Source organism: Macrosteles quadrilineatus, unplaced genomic scaffold (genome assembly GCF_028750875.1).
Source record: "Macrosteles quadrilineatus isolate MER2022 unplaced genomic scaffold, UCM_ALF_1.0 Scaffold_2__2_contigs__length_208266976, whole genome shotgun sequence".
In the NCBI taxonomy this organism is placed as follows: Eukaryota; Metazoa; Arthropoda; class Insecta; order Hemiptera; family Cicadellidae; genus Macrosteles; species Macrosteles quadrilineatus.
In genome coordinates, this window is record NW_026542595.1 from 16,189,068 (window position 1) to 16,207,891 (window position 18,824).

The 18,824-nt window shown below is 35.1% G+C and overlaps 1 protein-coding gene across 1 annotated transcript in view; it reads right to left on the reverse strand.

The window, feature by feature from the left end:
- The window catches only part of LOC128987981 (uncharacterized), a 95,283-nt gene extending 77,012 nt beyond the window's left edge, over positions 1-18,271 (reverse strand). The window contains exon 1 of the mRNA XM_054409142.1: positions 18,257-18,271. The gene's annotated coding sequence lies outside the window, so the exon portion shown is untranslated. The remainder of the gene's footprint in view (positions 1-18,256) is intronic.
- Between the last annotated feature and the right edge of the window lie 553 nt (positions 18,272-18,824).

Sequence of the window (18,824 nt, forward strand, 5' to 3'; positions counted from 1 at the left end):
TATACATCAGTAGTTATAGAATCTTGAATCTCACTTATTTTCTATAATCAATGCCAAAATCGCAGAATAATAAACTTACCTGATAGTTCTAAAGAAAACTTTTATATTCAACCAGCTGTTAGTTAAAACAAATTATATTGCACTAAAACAAACTTAATTTTTTTACAGCATTTATTTCTGGTTCAATGATGACATTATTCACATAAGTGTTAACAACAAAAAAAAATAAAATAACAATAAGAACATAGTGGGTTCGCCCAGACCTGTACACCCTGTAACATAATTAATTTAGATAAAATATTTAATCTTCTTCAGGTTTCATTCATCCAATAGATCTTGAGGAAGCCTTCGACGTAGCCTCCTGTTCTCAGTTGCTTCGCCAAGATGAAAAGCTAGTGCACCAGGAACATTGTCTAAAGACTTCAGAAATTTTGAGGTGGTTTTTTGTATACAGGCCGATATAGACTCCACTCCTAGCTCTTCATATACAGGGTGTTGAAAATGTCTGGAACCAACATTATATCTGGTGAGTGGTTAAAGAAAAACAACTGATATTTTGTATACGGATATACTATGGTTTTACCTATCTTTTGGTGCCTTATGAAATTTTTTACCACTTATAGGGAACGTCCCGTAGAGGATGCAGTAAAAAGTTTTAATGGAAGCCTATGGTAAATGATACATCATTTTAAAGGCCAATTTGTTCTGAGTAAGGAGCCACAAGTTTCATCTCAAAAGGACCATCCTAGCAAAAATGGCGACGGTTTGAAATTTAAAAACCCACTTATAGGGAACGTCCTGTGGAGGATGCAGTAAAAAGTTTTAATGGAAGCCTATGGTAAATGATACATCATTTTAAAGGCCATTTTTTTCTGAGTAAGGAGCCGCAAGTTTCATCTCAAAAGGACCACCCTAGCAAAAATGGCGACTGTTTGAAATTTAAAATTCAATTATTTTCAAAAACTTCAAACAGTCACCATTTTCGCTAGGGTGCTCCTTTTGAGATGAAACTTGTGGCTCCTTACTCAGAAAAAAATGGCCTTTTAAATGATGTATCATTTACCATAGGCTTCCATTAAAACTTTTTACTGCATCCTCCACAGGACGTTCCCTATAAGTGGTAAAAAATGTCATAAGGCACCAAAAGATAGGTAAAACCATAGTATATCCGTACACAAAATATTAGTTGTATTTCTTTAACCACTCACCATATATAATGCTGGTTCCAGACATTTTCAACACCCTGTATATGCCTGTTTCTTACAAACCAGGGAACATTCGCCGCTATTCTTTGAACTTTGTTTTGGATCACTTGAATTTTGAAGAGTTTGTTTTTTGATATAGATAATTCCTAGATAGGAGATGCATACGTAATCAAAGGCCGAATTATTTTAAAAATTAAAATTTAAAATTTTTAAAATTGCTCTAAAAAATAAATTAGAGCATCTATCATTTTACCATGAATATTTGAATAGTCTGTCATCCTCTTACCCATAAAATGGATGTATCAATGAGTATAGCATTACACATAGTATAAATAAGTCAATCCTATGTATGTAATTATTATCCAAATGCTGAATTTGTGTCACATACACGCTTAATGTTTACAGATGTTACGTTAAGCAAATTATTTTATACCAAAAGCTAGTGTAGAATGATAGCGTCGGCTGCTAGATTTTTTTTAATTTTAAACTTATTTTCTAAAAAAATGAAACCCTAAACTAAAATTATGGCTTCGACATTCCCTAGTTCTCAAAATTATCTTTCTTTCAACACAAAAATCATGAAAATCCGTCAAGTGGTTGATTCAGAATCGTGAAATAAAAAAACCCAGTTACGTTTTATTATAGATAGATGAATGATGAATGATTTGTTTCAGATACCCTGAAATTAAGTGAACCAGTTATAGTTGAATTAAAACCACAAATTTTAAAAGACGTTCCCAACACTTAAAGAGTCAATATAATTTTATTTGACATCCAAACCCCACAAATAAACCCTACAAATAATTTGTTTCTCTGTGTTTTGACTGAAACCATTGATATTGAGGTAAAGAAACGTCGACCTAACCGTATAAAGAGAAGCCATATGCTGCACACTGTAGACCACGCTACATGATAGTAATGGTCCCTAATATTTTCCTTTTCCTCCTGAACAAGCTTGTCAAGGTTTTAAATAGTTAAAGGCAAACATTTATTTTCAACTGATCTTCAACCAGTGGCGTCATTTCACCAAATCCTTGGGGGGGGGGCAATCACTGGGGGGTACGGAATACCCCCCAGCAAACGGGGGGGGGGGTTTCGGGGGTCCTCCCCTCCCCTGGAAAATTTTGCAGTTTTTAAACAAAAAAGAGGGGTTTAAGCTTATTTTAATTGTCAAGAGCACTTCGAATAAAAACAAATTTATTAGTCAAATTTATTTGAATTTAGGCAGAAAATTAATGAAACTAACAATTATTGATAACAGAGACAGAAACGTATTATATGTGTTGGTAAGTTAGTCATCTAAGAAACGTGATCAATAGTTTCATGGTGTATTAATATTATTTTTGTTATTAGATTTATGACCAAATTCTCTTGTACAACATTTAGACCTATATAGCAATGAATACGGTTGTATTCATAGCCTATAGTTCATAACAGTTTAATTTGGGGTTTAAATCAAATATAAGTATTTAAGTACTTAAAAGCAAATCAAATTTTATTATCAATAAAATAATTTGACACAATTAATTTGAATGTGCTACTGAGACACTCAAAAATAATAATTTTGTTTCAAATTACTGTAGAAGAATAGGCAAGATTTTTGTCTGCCGTGCTTTTTGGGATTTGACAGGAGAAAATATTTGTTTAAATAGCTAGTACAGAATTTTTTTTCTCTAGCCCAAGAACCAGGGGGGGGGCAAATGCCCCCCCCAAATGACGCCCCTGTCTTCAACTCACCAAGCCAATCTACCATAAACAGTGTTTACAAATATGTTTCCTCTGTTTGTCACTAATTTACCTAACTGTAACATTTTACTTAATCGGAAAATTGGAATTAAGATTTATAAAATTGTTATGTAACGTATGCAGTTGTTATATTGTTAGAAGAGTATACAATAAATGTGTTTGATTTCGTGTCTTTGGTATTAAATTAAGGAAACAAAAATAATCTAATTATCCTAAGGTTTTACATGTTTTCCAGTTTTAGTATGAAGGATTTTACCATAAAGTCTCTATCAGTGAAGTGACGCGGTGATCGATTATACAAACAGCCGTCGTGTTTATATGCGGCAACGATGACGCAGTTGTCTCAATATTGGACAACCAGCGCCTACTATGTTGAATGGTTGAATCCTCCTCCTGTGACGGGTGATGTTGAGCTGTGCTTGTCAGAGGAATTAACCCTGGGTTGAGTTGCGCACGTTGGTTCGTCGAGGGTAGCGTGGAACTGCGCAGTTTAAAAAATCGTATTGTTCCGCCAAAATGTAATGTAAGATAATTTTGTTCGGCTAAGATTTGTAACTGTTAAGTTTGAAAAAGCTTTAAGATAAAAAGAAACCAACGTTTTATGTTTGTATGTATATTAATGTATATTAAAAAATTAGTCATTTTGATTTAGTTATAAGAGATCCCCTTGTAAAAACCTGCGCCGACATTCATCAGTAAGACTGTTTCCCACAGCATTTATTTAATTCTTGTCCGCGAAAACCTTACCGGTACTCATTTAAGGAGGATGATACATGGATAGGGTGTTGTTATACGAATGCGGGCCATTTTCAAACCTTACCATTTACAATATGAAACTTCCTTGAATATTCCTCAGAGGTGACTAACTGCTAGTAGATCTCCTATTTTGAACTCATATAATATTTATTCCCAACTGTATACCATCGCACTTTTATTAGTGTTCGTAGTCAGTAAATTGAGTCAGTTTACGAATCATGTTCGAAATAGTTATTTGTGTAACTTGTGGGCAAAGTGGCACTTTGCTGCACACGAGAGCAATGTTTACGCACGAGCCGCAGGCGAGTGCGGAATGATCTCGAGTGCAGCAAAGGCCTTTTGCACTCGTGTTACACATTATATTTTTCCTACAGTCACTATAAAGCATATAAATAATTAGTCTTTCAAACACTATACAACACGTTTTTAGGTTCAGCTGGCAACACAAATGGTGCCCTAGAGAAAGTAGTACCCGCGGTCCGTATCACTCCGCTATTTTTCCTCGGCAAGAAATGTGCTCCGCGTTTTGAGAATATAGTTTTGTATGTTTTTGTAATTTAAAGTGGTTTCCGTGCCTAAAAAAAATGCTTTAAAGGTATTATCTTGTTTATTAAGATCGTAGGAATGTTTTAAAAACGTTTAAAAGAAAAGTCCAGAAAGTTCAGAAATAGCGAAACTATAAACACGAAATGACAGGTTAAATCGTAGTTATAATAGTCAATCAGCTGCTCATAGTATTATCTTTAAGTGTTGCCAACCTATTTCCAAGCGTACACAGATTACGTGCATAATAGAACCACACTGTTTTGTGTTGTTTCGTTGGAATCCTGATGTGCGGCAAAGTATAAACCGTACGACAAAGTATAAACCGTACGGCAAAGTATAAATATGCAGCAATTAACAGCTTTCTGTACTATAAACAGTACAAGGAAGTCAACTTTGTCGGGTGACTGTAGGAAAAATTACATTTATTTTAAAAATAAAATTAAAAATAAAAGATAATATGCTTATGTTGTATCACACAATCCCTTTCAATGCCAAAAGTGACCAAGAGTGACTTTGGCCTATGGCATAAGGTGCGACCAACCGTTCAAGCGTGCATAATTGGCTGTAGGGTCGACTTGCGCAGCTCGACCAACACCACGGGATCCAAAATTAATCCGCTTATTGATTGTTTTATCATCTGAGAAGGTCACCTTATCTAAGTATGACAAACATGAATATCCTGTACTATTCACACACCAACCTAATATACATACTTATAGTTGACTAACAGAGCTTTGAACTGGAGCGAAGTCTACTAAATCATGTTGACTGGACCTCTAATGCAATGTTGGTACTCTTAGTTTCTAAAACTAAATCATATTAAAACAATGTTGGTACTCATGCTAAATACCAATTGTTTAACTCAATCGAGTAGTTAGCTACCATACCAACATTATATTTTTCTCTAATTATTCTTAAAAAACAATTATTAATTGCTGGTGACGTTAAAATGTTAATCAAGAACGCCAATTAATCTGTTTAGTAGTTGGGTTTATCGAAAAATGCCCTTTTATGGCAAGATAAAACTATCAAAAGATAAAATAAGATTTTTAGATTATAAATAAAATTATCAATATTTAATTCCTTATAAAAGAGATTATTAAATTTCAACTACAGTTACTGAAAATTCAGGGATAATTTATTTCTTAATAGCTGTACCCGCGGGCTTTGCCCCGTTTAACTTCATAAGTATTCGCATGGCTCATTCACGTCCTGGTTGAAGTTCGTTCGCTGCGCTCACTTGCCTTCAGGTTAGCTCGTTCGCTACGCTAACTCGCCTCCAGGTTAAGTTCGTTCGCTACGCTCACTCACCTTTTGGTTGGAAATTAGCTGTTGTCATAAATAAAAAAAATATAATAGTGCTGCACCCTGTTGGTAATCCTTGTAACTTTGATGCTATTGAACATCATAGAACAGAACCAACTTGTTTAATTGAAACAGCTGTTAAGATTCATTAATCTATCTATTCTATATATTAATAGGCAAGCATGTTTCTTTAAAACCTTTTTTCTCAGCTCGTGTGAATCGTAGGGAAAATCTACGCATACCGTTGGAAAGCTATTTTCCTGTAGGTGTGCAGAATCCCTTTATAAATTTAAATAGGCTCAAAGATAAGCACAAAAAATGAGTTTAAAAATTTGAAAAAATTAACATGGATCTTATGCGTTGCTATGCTGGTTACGAAATAACAACGAAATATAAACAGAAAATCAAAACAAATGGAGGAAACTCCAATCGCATGTTTTATTTACAGTGTGGGGTGAAAATAGATAAGTGAGTACATTACATATTTTTGGTCGAGTTTCGACCACTGGACGACCTCTCGTACTTATTTAATACGCAAGCAGGATTTTTGTGACAATTACTCCTCCGAAACTACTGAACCGATTGTCATGTTTTTTGTGTCATTGGAAAGAGCGTAGCGTGAGGTTGTGCAGGAAACTTTCTCTTTAGGGAAATAATGAGAGATTGAGGCCCTGGAGCCCTTTAAAGTTTCGTATTTCTCCATAAGATTAACATTGGAAACGAAAATTGTTATGAAACTTCAGCTGTTGTCAGAACTCAAAAGTGAGAAGAAGGGCATAGGTTAATCCTAAACAGTCAATAAGTTTGCTAATATAGTATTATAACAGTTTGCTACAAATATTTACTTAGCAATTGCTCGAATTCAAGCAACAGGGACACTAGTTCCTTTTAAATATGAAAAATAATACGGTGAACATGGGGAACTAAAGAGCCACTGGGGCGGAGCCCAAAAGGATTTTTGAGATAAGAATATGCTTTAATGTTAATCGGGAATGTGAGCTATCATCATGCCAAATTTCAGCCCAATACGTCCAGTAGTTTATGCGTGATTGAGCAACACACACACAAACTCACAAACTTTCAGATTTATAATATTAGTAAGATGCTAATTCAGCTGTGTACAGTTTGTCTTAAAATACCTGCATTCCTCTAAATGTACTGCACTAAAAAAAGGAATCACTAACTACTTCTACAAGCAATAGTACTTTTTATTAGGAGCGAAAGTGGCTCTTTTTGGCCCACAATTGTGTATTACAAGCGAGGGGCAGCCGAGTTTGGAAATACGATTTAGTACCAAAAAGACACTTTCGATCCGTGAGGCGAGTGATGAACAATTATTTTCATCATACTGTGGAAATAACCTTCTAATCGTAAAAAAAGTTAGACCACATAATTTGAGGTTATTCAAAATCATAATCAATGATTAATTTTCTGTTGTTTACAAACCTAACTTAAAATAACTTGTGATTAGCAGCATATTCATAATCTATATATCCATCTAGCTATACTGTTATAAAGCGAATTCACAATAATTTTTTTAATGTAAACAAGCAGAACTGTCAAATGCACTTGATTTCACTACTCTACACAGTTTATTTAAACAAATTTAATACTGACAAATTTAATACTTATTCATATGGAATAATTCATTGATAAAAGAAATTATTCATTTATAAAAACTAAGTGAAACCCGTCGAAATCGACGGTTACTTTCAAGGCTTACGTCAATTCAACTAACTGCGATAAATTGGGTGAAATATACATATTTTGAGTATTTAGCATCGTTTAAAGGGTAATAAGTGTAAAAACAATAATGATTTTATTTGCGTTAGTTGCCAAATTTGGTTGATCATTCAATGATTAAAATATTTCCCATACCGTACGTCATCGGAGTTATTATTATTATAACCTTTAAATAGTATTAAAATCGTATTGGTGGGTCTTTTGTAGTTAAACACTTCTGTGATTTCATCAGTGTAATATGATTTTATTTGAAAAGAAAATATTTTTTGGTAAGACATATTCTAACTTCAAAGGGATGTTTATACGTTACAGTGTAAGTTTGATTTTTCCTTCGTCACGTCGCGTCAGTTCATATCGTACTTCTGTGCCAATGAATGATCCCTCTACATAGTTTGAGAAATTGATTGTGGGGTTACTGTTAAAGCTGGAATTCCTTGACATGGGGGATGTCAGTTAGTTGTCTCAGCCTTATCAATAACATAAAGATGTCAAAATAATCTCTCTACGGAATGTTAGGTGTAGTGGAATACAGTGCGCCAAAGTCCGTAATATAGGCACTCAAATAAAAGCCTACATTCCAAAATTAAACAAATTTAATACTTATGCATATGGAATAATTCATTGATAAAAGAAATTATTTATTTATAAAAACTAAGTGAAACCCACTGGATTTCATTTGGGCCGGTCATTATTTGTACGCAAATAATTTGTCAAGATGGGTACCATTTTAGGCAAGGTTTCTATGTTTAGATTTTATTAGACACGATAAGAGCAGATATTTCTACATAAATATTTGATATGTGTAGAATAATATGATAAAATGTAGGCAAAAGTGGAGAAAAAGGCAGACACCAACCCGTATAATAAATATAAGATAGTTCAATAAGAAATAATTTAAGAATTGCTGTGATAAAAGGATTTTCCACTGATTTCGTAATGGAACGTTATATTACAAAACATGACATGATAAAGAGGAAAATCAATTTTAAAATCAGAAAATAACATTGCAAATACTTATTTGGTACAATTCAGTAACTCCCAATAAATGTGTGTTGTTTGAAACACAATTTAAAAACGAACAGCTGTTTCATTAAAAAGTATTATTCACATGGCCAAAATGTAAACAACTCTGTGGAGGGATCTTTAAAGGCTTCTGGGGCAGAGCCCTAAGGGATTTTGCTTAGTTTTTCTTTTGATAACTCATCTACAGACCAAGACCTTTCTTTGGACACCTCTACCAAGTTTCTACGCCCAGCTAATTAGTCAAACATCTCAAACGCCCATCTCAAATTAGTGGGGACAAAGTTTCCAATTAAATATTTAAATTCCCCCATGTTAATCTTATGGGCGAAAATCTAACTTTGATGGTCTGTGGGGCAAAGCCCGAGGATTTTTATTACAGGAATTGGTGAAAGGGGGCGTCTACACAAAAAATACTTTATTTTGACACGTCGTTTGTAAAAATCCGTCCATTATTAACGAAGGAGTAGTATTTCATAGAAATCACCTTCACGTATATAAGGATAAGTTAGATTCTATAACCGTTTTCATACCAACCTCGTCTGTTATGAGTTTTATGAGAATTAATTTTTAGATATATTTTGTGGAAAAAGTAATAAAATACCCCCACCGCAGCAAAACTGCAGACTAAGTGAATTTTCATTTGCGTAATTATATTTTCACTAAAGATATCTCATTAAAAAGTTAGAAAATTACACTATTGACAGGTTCAGAACTATTGTGTTAGATTTTTGTTTACAGTACAAAATAGTCAACATGTTGATTGATTATACCTTAAAGCAATCATTTATTTTGGATACTGCCCAGTTCAATTCCTTTTCTAAATCAAATGGTGTGTGTGTAACCATTTTTAGACGACCATTGTCTCTTACGCATACTGACCCTGTTGCAAGGCACAGGTATAGCACTAGTGTACTAATAAAATCACGCATTAAATTTTGAGGTTAGCAAACCGAAAATTTCACTATAAGTTTTTTTTCTCTATCCAAAGTTACCCAAAAACGATTATTTTGTGGATGATTTAGAGAATTAATGGCCGTTTTCCGGACAGTATGGTGAAAAGATATTATACCTATTTACTAGACCTTACTTATCTACAAATTCATTTAAATTTCATTTTTAAATAAACTTATGGCAGCAAACTGCATTATTTAACAATCTACAAATCTATCTATTGTATCAATGCTGATCTACTAAGTCCGGGGTTTCTATACTAAACCAGTCCGGTTTAGTTCGGTTTGGACAATAACACTCCAATATCCACTCGTAGCCCAGTCTGAGAAGGGTTGGTATATTCTGCAACAAGTATTTCCTCACACGTTACATATTGCTAACCTGACACCACAAACTCCACAATTCCTCTATCGTAGCCATGGCGACAGTCACTGTGAAAATAACAACACTAATCAATTGTTAATTTCACAAAGAAACTGCAATTTCTTTAAAACTATACATCATCAATTCAACTTCTTACGTGAATTAGTCCATTATTCTACTAGAACTACTGTATTATAGTTATCTTATATAGAGGTTTTTATGTAAAATTACATTTAAATTTTTAAACAAAATGCATATTTAACCAAGTTGGGGAGGATAAATTAATTATTGCTAGTCTATGCACTTTTGTTCATGTCAATGCATGTACAGTAACATTTTAGTTAACATTAGTTACATTTTATTCAGCTATTTACATTTTGAATCGTTAAAGATTATTAGTGTAACATTAAATCTAATAAATAAGTTATTCCTGAATGAACTAGTGTTGTCATTGTTCAATAATGTATATGGGTTAAAAAAAGAACATATGCTTCGAAGGCAAAGTAGATTTTTTAATCTTGATTTGAGGGATTATCGTGTTTCTCAACTGACCAAAATGGATATAGTTTCGTTTGTTGTTCACATACCTTTAATTTTTCTTCTCACCTAGTTTGAAACGATTTAATGAAATTTTCAATCATCAATAATAATTATAAATAATTTTCAATACATAATTAGCTATTTGCGTGGGATATTTTGTGAGTAGAACTCCTCATAGAGTTTTTAACCAATTTTGACTTTGTATGTGTCATTTTAAAGAGCCCAATTTGAGTATTCCTTCCTTAAAGTTAGCTCAATGTATGTTTAGTGCTCCTCCTTAGTAGCCCTGACTTCACAATTTTATATAAACTAGATAACCTGTTGCTCGAAACCGAGCAAAACTGCAGGCTGTAATGAAAGAATAACCAGTAAAAAAATAAACAGCAAGACTTAATCAAAGAGTCACTCTAAAGTAATTTCTGACTGATTATAGAAATATAAAAAATATAATGTTGTAAAAAAATTATAAAATTAGTATGTACAATATTTAAATATAGATCCGCTCTCGTAATGCTTTGACTATCTCTTATGTAATGTAGGCGGGTGCCCTCTATGAGAACGTAGATGTCAACCACACACTGTAAAGTGAGTTTTTCAGACTTTTTGTAGCAAGCTAAATCGCTCTCTTGACACCAACCAGTACGACACGTACTATAGCATTGTTCAATTATTTGTACTACCTGTATGTTCTGTTTTTAGGCGTGTTTAAATTACGGGCGCAAACGAAAGTCTCCGATTGGGAACATAAGAGGGTAAGCAAGTGGATCTAACGACGGATCTAGAACGGATTCGCGTTTAAAATTAGTAGTTTTTGTAAAAGACCTAAGATTTATTTGGCCAGGTGGTGCTCTGTTTTCAGCTTTAAAAATAGCTGCGACATTTATTTAAGTTAGCATAAGTAAGCACATGAATCTCACTTGACTCCTCGGACCTCTCGTCCCTACACATTTCCGCCACAATTTTAAAAGATTAGGCAAATAGGTTGGCAATGTGACCCTATTCCCGCATATTTTTTCATGGCATTTTTTGTTTGAATTGTGTTTCAAGCGCTGTTGGGTTCCAGTGCCAAAGTCGTACCCAAGTATACATCTGTGCGGGTTCACGATGACCTTCTAAAGGAATTAGATGATTTACTCGGAGATGACACGTGTCATGGATCTTTAGATTGTAGATGCCCTGTGTGATCCTCTCATATAAATAAGCTTCATAGAGCTGACCATGGCAAAGGCGAAAATTGAATTGACAAATGTTATCCAAATAATTTCTAGATCTAAGCCTCACAGTCCTGTTTTCAGATTGGGAGTTTCCAATAAGTTCCTGAAAGTATAGTGAATTCCGCAGATGAGGTAAACGGAACTTTCATTTATGGCAACAATGAGTGAACATTGAACTGCTTCGGACGTCTTTCCTTTGCTTAACACGTTCGCGGCGGCACGTCAAATGGCGGGCGTATCCCAGGTGCGGCGCAGCCCTCAGCATCGAACAAACCCGATTGCCGCGTGTGATTGGCTTTCCAATTTCGGTCTGACAAATAGCAAATAACGTGCGAGGATGTCCTGCTTTACAACGAGAGTCCACGTAGTTCGCTTAACACCAACAGATAGCAGCACTGCTTGTAATGTAGCCGGTCCCATTGGAATTGTATTGCCAAATGGAGGGAAAAAGACGGGACAATAGTAGAATTTTGAGATTGCCAGACGGGGATTTTACGGGGAAATTTACTACCAACCTACACCACAACAAAATACAGTATACTATTGAGCAGTGCTGTGCGAGATTTCAAGTTTCTAGCTCTCATCCTGGCTTAAAAATAAATCATTTCGTACTGCATTGCAGCTTGGGAGCGATCGCACCCACCAGGATGGCATTAGGGTTCCGTACGGGAGCGATCGCTCCCATGCCGCCGCGAACGTGTTAAAATGTAAGCAACCACAATGTAAACATTTAACGTCCATTTGTCTGAGGAGATGTATCCATGATGTATCACCACGGTGGTACTGCTACTCTGTATCCTTCAAATGTTCCATTGGTAGGTTGATGCAAGCGGTAACGTCCGCGTTCCTCCAGCCACTCGCATTTCTTCATCTTACTGGTGGCTTAATTTTAAATTGAGATAAAATATGGAAGTTAAACAAACAACAGAAACCACTACAACGGAATTTTGATATACATTGTAAATTACGTGATACGGTAATGCAACGGGTGGGTAACTGCACTGTGAATAATCACTTTCAAACATTCACTTATTCATCACACCGAACTGTAACCGAAACTACATGATAATTCAGCAAAATAAGAAGCAAGTTAGATGAATTCAAATATTACGAACAATTTGTTATCAAGTTTTGCTAGGAAACTATTTTATGAACCAGACTTATTTAACAGATGTTTAAATGAAAATATATATTTCGGCTTTGCCCTGGAAGTTTTAAGTCCTGCAGTCTGTGGTTAACCCTTAACCTTAAAAACTATTTCAAACTACGTCCATATGTTATTTATAAACAAAGGGAAATGAGTTTGATCAAATGTCAACAGATAGCGCCGCCTTCCAAACTTTAGCCCTTAAGTGTACTTAAGTGGTGCCCTTTCTTAATATTCTGAGACGTATTTGCACATCTACGTGAAAATACTTTTAATTTGACACCTCAAACTTTAAAATCCATCAAGCCGTTATTGAGTTATGACTGTGAAAAGAAAACTGCTTGCGTATTAATATATAGAAGATGCAAGTTGCCTTTTTAAATAACTAGGTGGCGTTCGCAGAAGCATCCACAAAATTGAGCGGAGTCATCAATGGTTCATATTATATTGTTTTTGTCATACTGCAGTGAAAACAGTCGTCATTGATGCATGCGTTGCGGGTCTAAAGTAGCATTTTTACTCTTTAGGGAATAAAATTCGTTTTTAGCCTCTATGGAGTAAAACTCAGCTGTTGTCAACTCAGTTATAAATTTCTATTGTAAACGATTGAATACATATCGAATTATGTAACGATTCGTGCTTCATAATCATTTTAACCTACAGTCTACAGTCTCTTCCCATTGCATTTTAGCATTGCAGATACATTAATCCATTCCCACACTCAACACTGCCCACCTTTACTACTTCCTTCACCACCCCCTACGTCGTGGACCTGTTTCCGTCTCTTACCATAGCATTTTAGGATTGCAGATACATTAATGTAATTGCCAAAGACAGTTTCCACACTCTGCACTGCAAGCCTTACTAATTCCTTCACCATTTCCTACGTCATAGACATGTTTCCTTCCCTTCTCACAGCATTTAAGTATTAGATACATTTATCTAACTGCCCAAACGGTTCCCTCACTCTGCACTGCCAGCCTTTACTACTTCCTACGTCGTGGGGGATGTTATCCTCCCTTCTCATAGCATTTTATGATTGAAGATACATTAATCTAACTGCCACAGACGGTTCTCAACATATGTTCATACCTACTTCCTAAGCCACTTCCTACATCGTGGACCTGTTTTCATCACTTTCCATAACATTTTAGGAATTTAGATACGTTAATCTAATTGCCACAAACATTGCCCACACTCCGCACTGCTAGCCTTTACTACTTCTTTCCCCATTTTCTATGTCGTGGGCATGCTTCCATCCCTTATCATAGCATTTCAGCATTGCAGATACATTAATCTAACTGCTACAAACGGTTTCCAGTTCCCAAACTCCACACTGCTCATCTTACTACTTCCTTCGCCTCTTCTTACGTCGCAGACATGTTTCCCTCTCTTCCCATAGAATTTTAAGATTGTAGATACCAAGATACCATAATCTAATCGTCATAAACAGTTCCCACACTCCGAAAAACTCGCCTTTACCACTTAATTCATCTCTTCCTACGTCACGGACCTGTTTACCTCCCTTCCCATAGCATTTTAGGATTGGGGATACCTTAATCTAATCGTCATAAACAGTTACCAAACTCCAAAAAACTCGCCTTTACTGCTTTCTTCATCACTTCCTACGTCACGGATTTCTTTACTTCCCTTCCCTTAGCATTATTGGAATGCAAATACCTTAATCTAATAGTCATAAACAGTTTCCACAATCCGCACAGCTTGCCTTGACTACTTCCTTCACCACTTCCCACGTCGCGGACCTGTTTTCCTCCCGTCACATGGCATTTTAGGATTGTATAGATACCTTAATCTAATAGTCATGAACAGTTTCCACACTCCGGACAGCTCGCCTTGACTATTTCCTTCACCACTTCCCACGTCGCGGACCTGTTTTCCTCCCTTCCCATAGCATTTTAGGATTGCAAAAACCTTAATCTAATGGTCATAAACAGATCCCATACCCCGAACAGCTCGCCTTTACTACTTCCTTCACCACTTCCCACGTCGCGGACCTGTTTCCTTCCCTTCCAATAGCATTTTAGGATTGCAGATAGCTTAATCTAATTGTCATAAACAGTTCCCACTCTCCGGACAGCTCGCCTTGACTACTTCCTTCACCACTTCCTATGTCGTGGACCCGTTTTCCTCCCTTCCAATAGAATTTTAGGAATGCAGATACCTAAATCTAATCGTCATAAACAGTTTCTCCACACTCCGGACAGCTCACCTTGACTACTTCCTTCACCACTTCCTACGTCGCGGACCTGTTTTCGTCCCTTCTTATAGAATTTTAGGAATGCAGATACCTTAATCTAATCGTCATAAACAGTTCCCACACTCCAGGCAGCTCGTCTTGACTACTTCCTTCACCACTTCCTACGTCACGGACCCGTTTTCCTCCCTTCCCATAGAATTTTAGGAATGCAGATACCTACCTAAATCTAATCGTCTTAAACAGTTTCCACACTCCAGACTGCTCACCTTTACTACTTCCTTCGCCACTTCCTACGTCACTGACCTCAAGCTAGTGTCGTCATTTGATTATATTTATGATCCATACCACCGTTTATGTTCTAATATCTGTGGAATAATGCTATCAGCTATTTATTTATCTACTGCATTCAAAAGTCAACAGCTGATCATATGTCTTTGTTTATGTGTCAAATACTGATTTCATTTGGATAACATTGAAACTTTGAGACCCAGTGGGGCGGATTCCTGAGAGACTTTTTTAACGCCATATAGATGTTGGCACTCACCGATATGGTCTTTATCGCCATGCAAAATTTGAAAACGATTGATTCAGCCGTCTAGGAGGAGTTTGCGTATTACGAAATGCATAAAAGTCGATGTATAAGAGCTTCGCTCGCTTCGCTCGATGAACAAAGAATAAAATGCCAAAAATCACAAAATGAAAAGAATAACCCTGGCATAACCCCTACCACTGCATCTTACCCATGTATCTTATCATTTTCTATTTTCGTATAACAAAACATTATTTACAGAAGAATATGCAACAATGTTTGTTAGACCTGTAGGCCTATGATTGTACTTGTTTAGGAACCCTCGCCGGACGAGACACTTTACTGTAGGGATACACACACTCTGTACACTGTACACTGTACACTCGTACCATAACAAGCCGGTAATTTATCACAAAGCAGGGTCGTAGCAATGGCAGTAGCTATTACTGTCACATAACTACTGCCTGATCCTTCAACTTGTATTCAGTCAGGTCTTGCAAAAACCATCTCTTTCTCTGTGTCCTGGCCACGAGTGGTTGACAACCGCTATATTTAGAAATTACAGGTAAAAAAGGAAGTTATTTAAAGTACACAAACTTATCATGATAACGCATTGCCTCAAATAAAGTACCATTCAATAGTTAGTTAAGTTTATCATGTCAGAGAAAATCATACACCTAATGTTCTATTAATATCTTCTGTATTCAATAGTCAATGTTAATATCTTAAAATTAAAATTCATTAAGTAGCCCCTAAACTGTTTAATTAGACTATTAATAAAGGTACATAACTTATCGTCCACAGTTCAACAAATGGTCAAACTCACCAAGTGCGTTTGAAATAACAGTAAGTTTAATCAATTGAAATATTTTTTTAAAGTGTGTTGGGAAGATTCAAACGAATAAAATAAAATTTCGAACTTATACAGAAATTGCTTTGTTACCGGCTGGTAATGGACTGTGTTGGAACCATTAAGGTTTGTTGGTAGTACTGAATAGGTTGCCACCCGTCCTGATTTCGTACCTTTTTCTCCCGCGTCTTGACAAATGATTAGTTGTGATTGTGCCCATTTAATTGTTAAATAATTAATACAGAACTATAATATCCATACTATTTGAAAAGTAGGATCAATTTAACCTTTTTATATTATATTTGATGCAAAGCATAGCGATCACTGTGTTTAACCTCTCAAGTGATATGGACAAACCGTTGTTTTACTGTAGTCGCAGTGGCTGTAACATAACCATTCTGAAGCGTATTCTATGAATTGTTTTCCAACAAATGCAATATTTGTGTTTATTGGTCATTATCTCTATTGATTAGAGAACCCTCTTAACTTCAGTTGGCTACCAAACAATGACCAATAAATACCTACCTGTATTTAAATAATAGTGGCACTTTTTACAACAATTTATTTTGTTGAAAATCGGTATAGATAGATCAAAACGTTTAGTAAATATCCTTGAATTAGTACGAATAACTATAGTTTATTTTAGCCAATCATATATTTTCAAAGCAATTAAAGTCAACGCCAATACCGTCTCACATGGGATATTTTCCCTAGTACAGTATCTAAGCAAGGATAAACATATTTTTTTATAAAATAGTATTATTTTAAACCGGCATAGCCAAACCTAAATGCTTAATAATCATGATAATACTTACATTATTAAGTCCCGTAGGAAAAATATTACCGCTGATAAATTTCGAGAAAAATAAAGCACAGGAACAATTCTTATATCACAATTTAGTTTACAACCTAATAACCAAGGTCAAAACTCGAATTCTCTCGAGTTTATTCATATAATTTTAACTGTCCCAAAGCTTTAATGCTACATAGCATTTGTTTTTTTTATTTATTTCGATATATATTTTTTTGTTTTTACTTAGCTTTAATACGTGATACGTGAGTTTCATTCAGGTACCTAACCTTATTAAGAAGGCACGAAGGTGATTGAAGAATAATAATATGTAAAACAACCGCCTTTTATTTATAGCGTTTGGTGATAATTTGAACTTGTTAGGGGATACCCATTGTTGAACCCCATACACAATGGTGTTGAACATAGGTTTTAATTTTCTACAAAAACAATATTCCCTTTCAGTTGATAACTTTGGCGAACGACTTGAAACCAAAATACATGTTTGAATAAATTTTACTTAACGAAAATCGCTTTTCAAAATAAATGACCTTGGCAATTATAATGTCTATATTTACTTATAAATCCTGTATTTATCTTACATTTAAGAACTTCGATATTTTTGTTAAATTACGTCAAATATTTTTGAACATTGTTTTGAGTGAAACTAAAATCTTCAACAACCAAATTGTTAAATAATCGACATTTTTATATTTTTAGAACGGATGGATGTTGAAAACTTGATGTTGAAGTTACAAATAAAATAAATGTAAGAAAGCTGCAGAACGCGCAGTGACAACAGTAACGAGGCGCGGATCGACTTTCATGAAATATCAAAGTTTACGCTTACTGTAGGCCTCATGACTACCGTTGGAAATACTGTAATAATTCCTTGTTAAACAGCAGGAGCAAAAATTTTGTTTTATAATCACAACTTTGTTGTGTTTTTTTTTCAATAACTCATAACCGGGTTGAATATGATTGTATAAATTGTAGTCCTTTTCTGAAATTTAAGGATTGTTTAAGAATCATCAATAATTTACTGTTAATGGTTAGGGTAACATTAAATGCCGAAATCGTTATAAAAGTATAAATGAATTAGTTCGACTACAATATTTCAAATGTACGACAACTTACATAAAAAGTTTGAGTTTGTTTTATATACAACAAATACATGAGCAAGTAAATCTTAACTATTAATTTATAATAAAAGTGGAACTTCTGAGAGTTTTAATCACAGTAAAGTTAATCGAAGTTGTTGAAAAAATGAACTCAGGCCTAAGCTGTGCGATATTTTCATGCTACAAATGAGACAAGGATTGTGACTTACCGTGAGGTAGCGGGAGCGGGGCCAGCACTGTTGTAGTGGTAGTGGTGTGTGGTGTGCGGGGATGCGAATGCGATATCGACCACGACTACTCAACAATAAGACGCGCGATATCGATATTTAGTTTCGATACGTAGAGCAGTGCTACTATCGATATCTAGCTGGGTGAACAATCTAGTCAAGAATGTTGCATTCCAAAATAAATCGATTCAAACGACACCGTTGTCAAGACATGGGACTCAAATAAATAACCCCGCCGCAGCAAACCTGCGGACTAAGCACATTTCCATTTACCTGATTGGATTTTCTATTAAATCTAAATAAAATTTAGATTTAACAAGTACTGTACCTAGGTTTGCTGCTACAGGGAGGGTAATAAAGCGCGTTTTTCAGTAAAATATGAATAGCTTAGTATAAAATAGATACATTTGCCAAGTTTGATTAATATTTATCCATAAATAAGCAAACTGTAATAGTTTACTTATTCCCCATAAGAAAAACATGGAAATATTAAATTTACCATTTATTAAATTTTCATTGTAACCAATAACCGTGAAAAAACGCGAGAGAG